This window comes from Eleutherodactylus coqui, chromosome 2 (genome assembly GCF_035609145.1).
Source record: "Eleutherodactylus coqui strain aEleCoq1 chromosome 2, aEleCoq1.hap1, whole genome shotgun sequence".
NCBI lineage: Eukaryota > Metazoa > Chordata > Amphibia > Anura > Eleutherodactylidae > Eleutherodactylus > Eleutherodactylus coqui.
This window is the reverse complement of record NC_089838.1, coordinates 308,120,843-308,125,842: the sequence shown is the minus strand read 5'-3', so window position 1 is coordinate 308,125,842 and position 5,000 is coordinate 308,120,843. Positions and strand designations below refer to the sequence as shown.

At 46.0% G+C, this 5,000-nt stretch overlaps 11 non-coding genes across 11 annotated transcripts; 7 read left to right on the top strand and 4 right to left on the bottom strand.

Annotated features, from left to right (window-relative positions):
- Positions 1-317: 317 nt before the first annotated feature.
- TRNAE-UUC (transfer RNA glutamic acid (anticodon UUC)) lies at positions 318-389 on the bottom strand. The gene has a single exon. It is a non-coding gene; the product is annotated as a tRNA-Glu (tRNA).
- Positions 390-1,388: 999 nt separating this feature from the next.
- Positions 1,389-1,460, bottom strand: TRNAE-UUC (transfer RNA glutamic acid (anticodon UUC)). The gene has a single exon. It is a non-coding gene; the product is annotated as a tRNA-Glu (tRNA).
- A 147-nt stretch (positions 1,461-1,607) lies between these two features.
- Positions 1,608-1,680, top strand: TRNAM-CAU (transfer RNA methionine (anticodon CAU)). Its single transcript has one exon. It is a non-coding gene; the product is annotated as a tRNA-Met (tRNA).
- Positions 1,681-1,898: 218 nt separating this feature from the next.
- Positions 1,899-1,971, top strand: TRNAR-ACG (transfer RNA arginine (anticodon ACG)). The gene has a single exon. It is a non-coding gene; the product is annotated as a tRNA-Arg (tRNA).
- A 779-nt stretch (positions 1,972-2,750) lies between these two features.
- Positions 2,751-2,822, top strand: TRNAH-GUG (transfer RNA histidin (anticodon GUG)). Its single transcript has one exon. It is a non-coding gene; the product is annotated as a tRNA-His (tRNA).
- Positions 2,823-3,235: 413 nt separating this feature from the next.
- On the bottom strand, positions 3,236-3,307 carry TRNAE-UUC (transfer RNA glutamic acid (anticodon UUC)). The gene has a single exon. It is a non-coding gene; the product is annotated as a tRNA-Glu (tRNA).
- A 432-nt stretch (positions 3,308-3,739) lies between these two features.
- TRNAR-ACG (transfer RNA arginine (anticodon ACG)) lies at positions 3,740-3,812 on the top strand. The gene has a single exon. It is a non-coding gene; the product is annotated as a tRNA-Arg (tRNA).
- An 8-nt stretch (positions 3,813-3,820) lies between these two features.
- TRNAH-GUG (transfer RNA histidin (anticodon GUG)) lies at positions 3,821-3,892 on the top strand. Its single transcript has one exon. It is a non-coding gene; the product is annotated as a tRNA-His (tRNA).
- Positions 3,893-4,305: 413 nt separating this feature from the next.
- Positions 4,306-4,377, bottom strand: TRNAE-UUC (transfer RNA glutamic acid (anticodon UUC)). Its single transcript has one exon. It is a non-coding gene; the product is annotated as a tRNA-Glu (tRNA).
- Positions 4,378-4,526: 149 nt separating this feature from the next.
- On the top strand, positions 4,527-4,599 carry TRNAM-CAU (transfer RNA methionine (anticodon CAU)). The gene has a single exon. It is a non-coding gene; the product is annotated as a tRNA-Met (tRNA).
- Positions 4,600-4,817: 218 nt separating this feature from the next.
- TRNAR-ACG (transfer RNA arginine (anticodon ACG)) lies at positions 4,818-4,890 on the top strand. Its single transcript has one exon. It is a non-coding gene; the product is annotated as a tRNA-Arg (tRNA).
- The last annotated feature ends 110 nt before the right edge of the window (positions 4,891-5,000 follow it).

The window sequence follows — 5,000 nt, the reverse complement described above, 5'->3', positions numbered from 1 at the left end:
GATGTAGTTGCAAGCTTAGGAAAATGCTCATTCCCATACCGGGAGTCGAACCCGGGCCGCCTGGGTGAGAACCAGGAATCCTTACCGCTAGACCATATGGGAACCGCTGAGACCCTTTTTCAGTAATAAGTAGAAAAAAAATCAGTTTCATGATTTGAAAACTCATTTTTAAGCATGGATGGCATCAACAACCACTTGCAAGTGGCCTCGTTAGCGCAGCATTTTTGGCTGCCAAGAGCATCTGCAAACTAAGCCGCTTAATTCTGCAAGAAAGGTGCAGGCCTTTGAATGCAGGCACAAGCTTAGCAAAACACTCATTCCCATACCGGGAGTCGAACCCGGGCCGCCTGGGTGAAAACCAGGAATCCTAACCGCTAGACCATATGGGAAAAGTTGCTTTCACAGCTTGCTTTAAACTTTCCAATATATGTAGATATATACATGTACATATAAAAAAAAAAAAAAAAGAAGTTTTGTGCTTACAGAATTCCATCTTATCTCTGGACGGCAACAACCAATCACACGCAAGATGCCTCGTTAGAGCAGTAGGTAGTGCGTCAGTCTCATAATCTGAAGGTCGTGAGTTCGATCCTCACACGGGGCATGGATCTATCCTTGTTTTTTCCCTCCGCCCTAACTGGATAGGCACTGCTCTTTGCCATTCAATACCGAAACGATACTGGATAATATGGAAAGGTAGCAAACAAGGCAGAAGGGTTTTGGCTAGGGGCTAAAAGCAACCGTGTTGAGGTCTTTGAATATGGCTGCGAGCGTAGCAAAAGTCCAAAATGGGGAGCATGATTAGTGGCAACCTCTCACACAGGGCCAGTGGCGCAATGGATAACGCGTCTGACTACGGATCAGAAGATTGTAGGTTCGACTCCTACCTGGCTTGTGAATGTCGCCGTGATCGTATAGTGGTTAGTACTCTGCGTTGTGGCCGCAGCAACCCCGGTTCAAATCCGGGTCACGGCATTCTTGATGAAAAAGCAAAGGTGCTCTTGTAGACGGCAAGCCTGAATGATACTTTTATGAACTTTTTGAGCGCTATCTTAATTCAGAGGGTCTTTCGATGTAGTTGCAAGCTTAGGAAAATGCTCATTCCCATACCGGGAGTCGAACCCGGGCCGCCTGGGTGAGAACCAGGAATCCTTACCGCTAGACCATATGGGAACCGCTGAGACCCTTTTTCAGTAATAAGTAGAAAAAAAATCAGTTTCATGATTTGAAAACTCATTTTTAAGCATGGATGGCATCAACAACCACTTGCAAGTGGCCTCGTTAGCGCAGCATTTTTGGCTGCCAAGAGCATCTGCAAACTAAGCCACTTAATTCTGCAAGAAAGGTGCAGGCCTTTGAATGCAGGCACAAGCTTAGCAAAACACTCATTCCCATACCGGGAGTCGAACCCGGGCCGCCTGGGTGAAAACCAGGAATCCTAACCGCTAGACCATATGGGAAAAGTTGCTTTCACAGCTTGCTTTAAACTTTCCAATATATGTAGATATATACATGTACATATTAAAAAAAAAAAAAAAAAAAAGAAGTTTTGTGCTTACAGAATTCCATCTTATCTCTGGACGGCAACAACCAATCACACGCAAGATGCCTCGTTAGCGCAGTAGGTAGCGCGTCAGTCTCATAATCTGAAGGTCGTGAGTTCGATCCTCACACGGGGCATGGATCTATCCTTGTTTTTTCCCTCCGCCTTAACTGGATAGGCACTGCTCTTTGCCATTCAATACCGAAACGATACTGGATAATATGGAAAGGTAGCAAACAAGGCAGAAGGGTTTTGGCTAGGGGCTAAAAGCAACCGTGTTGAGGTCTTTGAATATGGCTGCGAGCGTAGCAAAAGTCCAAAATGGGGAGCATGATTAGTGGCAACCTCTCACACAGGGCCAGTGGCGCAATGGATAACGCGTCTGACTACGGATCAGAAGATTGTAGGTTCGACTCCTACCTGGCTCGTGAATGTCGCCGTGATCGTATAGTGGTTAGTACTCTGCGTTGTGGCCGCAGCAACCCAGGTTCGAATCCGGGTCACGGCATTCTTGATGAAAAAGCAAAGGTGCTCTTGTAGACGGCAAGCCTGAATGATACTTTTATGAACTTTTTGAGCGCTATCTTAATTCAGAGGGTCTTTCGATGTAGTTGCAAGCTTAGGAAAATGCTCATTCCCATACCAGGAGTCGAACCCGGGCCGCCTGGGTGAAAACCAGGAATCCTAACCGCTAGACCATATGGGAAAAGTTGCTTTCATAGCTTGCTTTAAACTTTCCAATATATGTAGATATATACATGTACATATTAAAAAAAAAAAAAGAAGTTTTGTGCTTACAGAATTCCATCTTATCTCTGGACGGCAACAACCAATCACACGCAAGATGCCTCGTTAGCGCAGTAGGTAGCGCGTCAGTCTCATAATCTGAAGGTCGTGAGTTCGATCCTCACACGTGGCATGGATCTATCCTTGTTTTTTCCCTCCGCCTTAACTGGATAGGCACTGCTCTTTGCCATTCAATACCGAAACGATACTGGATAATATGGAAAGGTAGCAAACAAAGCAGAAGGGTTTTGGCTAGGGGCTAAAAGCAACCGTGTTGAGGTTTTTGAATATGGCTGCGAGCGTAGCAAAAGTCCAAAATGGGGAGCATGATCAGTGGCAAGCTCTCACACAGGGCCAGTGGCGCAATGGATAACGCGTCTGACTACGGATCAGAAGATTGTAGGTTCGGCTCGTGAATGTCGCCGTGATCGTATAGTGGTTAGTACTCTGCGTTGTGGCCGCAGCAACCCCGGTTCGAATCCGGGTCACGGCATTCTTGATGAAAAAGCAAAGGTGCTCTTGTAGACGGCAAGCCTGAATGATACTTTTATGAACTTTTTGAGCGCTATCTTAATTCAGAGGGTCTTTCGATGTAGTTGCAAGCTTAGGAAAATGCTCATTCCCATACCGGGAGTCGAACCCAGGCCGCCTGGGTGAGAACCAGGAATCCTTACCGCTAGACCATATGGGAACCGCTGAGACCCTTTTTCAGTAATAAGTAGAAAAAAAATCAGTTTCATGATTTGAAAACTCATTTTTAAGCATGGATGGCATCAACAACCACTTGCAAGTGGCCTCGTTAGCGCAGCATTTTTGGCTGCCAAGAGCATCTGCAAACTAAGCCGCTTAATTCTGCAAGAAAGGTGCAGGCCTTTGAATGCAGGCACAAGCTTAGCAAAACACTCATTCCCATACCGGGAGTCGAACCCGGGCCGCCTGGGTGAAAACCAGGAATCCTAACCGCTAGACCATATGGGAAAAGTTGCTTTCACAGCTTGCTTTAAACTTTCCAATATATGTAGATATATACATGTACATATTAAAAAAAAAAAAAAGAAGTTTTGTGCTTACAGAATTCCATCTTATCTCTGGACGGCAACAACCAATCACACGCAAGATGCCTCGTTAGCGCAGTAGGTAGCGCGTCAGTCTCATAATCTGAAGGTCGTGAATTCGATCCTCACACGGGGCATGGATCTATCCTTGTTTTTTCCCTCCGCCTTAACTGGATAGGCACTGCTCTTTGCCATTCAATACCGAAACGATACTGGATAATATGGAAAGGTAGCAAACAAGGCAGAAGGGTTTTGGCTAGGGGCTAAAAGCAACCGTGTTGAGGTCTTTGAATATGGCTGCGAGCGTAGCAAAAGTCCAAAATGGGGAGCATGATTAGTGGCAAGCTCTCACACAGGGCCAGTGGCGCAATGGATAACGCGTCTGACTACGGATCAGAAGATTGTAGGTTCGACTCCTACCTGGCTCGTGAATGTCGCCGTGATCGTATAGTGGTTAGTACTCTGCGTTGTGGCCGCAGCAACCCCGGTTCGAATCCGGGTCACGGCATTCTTGATGAAAAAGCAAAGGTGCTCTTGTAGACGGCAAGCCTGAATGATACTTTTATGAACTTTTTGAGCGCTATCTTAATTCAGAGGGTCTTTCGATGTAGTTGCAAGCTTAGGAAAATGCTCATTCCCATACCGGGAGTCGAACCCGGGCCGCCTGGGTGAGAACCAGGAATCCTTACCGCTAGACCATATGGGAACCGCTGAGACCCTTTTTCAGTAATAAGTAGAAAAAAAATCAGTTTCATGATTTGAAAACTCATTTTTAAGCATGGATGGCATCAACAACCACTTGCAAGTGGCCTCGTTAGCGCAGCATTTTTGGCTGCCAAGAGCATCTGCAAACTAAGCCGCTTAATTCTGCAAGAAAGGTGCAAGCCTTTGAATGCAGGCACAAGCTTAGCAAAACACTCATTCCCATACCGGGAGTCGAACCCGGGCCACCTGGGTGAAAACCAGGAATCCTAACCGCTAGACCATATGGGAAAAGTTGCTTTCACAGCTTGCTTTAAACTTTCCAATATATGTAGATATATACATGTACATATTAAAAAAAAAAAAAAAAAAAAAAGAAGTTTTGTGCTTACAGAATTCCATCTTATCTCTGGACGGCAACAACCAATCACAAGCAAGATGCCTCGTTAGCGCAGTAGGTAGCGCGTCAGTCTCATAATCTGAAGGTCGTGAGTTCGATCCTCACACGGGGCATGGATCTATCCTTGTTTTTTCCCTCCGCCTTAACTGGATAGGCACTGCTCTTTGCCATTCAATACCGAAACGATACTGGATAATATGGAAAGGTAGCAAACAAGGCAGAAGGGTTTTGGCTAGGGGCTAAAAGCAACCGTGTTGAGGTCTTTGAATATGGCTGCGAGCGTAGCAAAAGTCCAAAATGGGGAGCATGATTAGTGGCAAGCTCTCACACAGGGCCAGTGGCGCAATGGATAACGCGTCTGACTACGGATCAGAAGATTGTAGGTTCGACTCCTACCTGGCTCGTGTATGTCGCCGTGATCGTATAGTGGTTAGTACTCTGCGTTGTGGCCGCAGAGTACGGCATTCTTGATGAAAAAGCAAAGGTGCTCTTGTAGACGGCAAGCCTGAATGAT